This window comes from Trachymyrmex cornetzi, unplaced genomic scaffold, assembly GCF_001594075.2.
Source record: "Trachymyrmex cornetzi isolate Tcor2-1 unplaced genomic scaffold, Tcor1.1 scaffold100, whole genome shotgun sequence".
Lineage (NCBI taxonomy): Eukaryota > Metazoa > Arthropoda > Insecta > Hymenoptera > Formicidae > Trachymyrmex > Trachymyrmex cornetzi.
This window is the reverse complement of record NW_017295544.1, coordinates 7,106-8,022: the sequence shown is the minus strand read 5'-3', so window position 1 is coordinate 8,022 and position 917 is coordinate 7,106.

Below are 917 nucleotides of genomic sequence, written 5' to 3'. Positions count from 1 at the left end.
TATATTATTATATTATATTATTATATTATTAAATATTTTAATAAGCGGTTCAATTAATAAAAATTCAAGATAAAATACAGGAGCTACGAGCCAAAGCTGATGTACAATGGTTATGTAATGACCTGCGTGGTTGGAATTTGCGTATAATGAAATTGAAATTAAATTACAATGACCGGCTCAAATAATAAAATTATAACATATAGGGGAAAGTGGGGGAACTGTGCGCAGCGAGTAATTGGGCGCATCCTGGTTTGGTACTTTTCCAATATATGAAGACATCACCATGGCGAAATTTTTATGCAGGAAATCTTAAGCTATAACTACGAAAGATACCACGTACATAACATACATCACTAGCCAGAGAAATACAAAAAAGTGAAATTACATCTTTTCTTGTTATTTTAGCATTCAGAAAATAAGGTGGTAAGTCCATATTCTTAATTTGTTTGTTTAAAATTGCATATGTTATTAAAGTACGTTATTATGTACATCTTTTGAGCTGTTATTTATTAAGTTTGATTAGGAATTGTTGAAGTAATCGTATTTCGTACCGAGTCAGGTCGCGGCGGGCAACTGTGCGCAAGCATTTTAAAATGCGCATAATCACCCATCTTTCATATACTGTATGACTAGCACTAGTTTTTTCGTTTCTTTTTGGTATTACTATTTTATTTTGCCATTTCATTTTGCCAAAGTCTATGTGCATTATTATTATATTAGTTTTGTATTTTTTCTTAATATATACAATGTACATTTAAAATATGTTTAATATATATATTTATATTGCAATATAATGAATGTATGTTCTGATTTCTATGTCAACATTCCACAATTCATTCATTTCTTACGACTTTTGTTTTGCGCATAATTATCCGACGCGCGAGAAATTTTTTAGCTATTCCGTTTTTTTCTTTTTG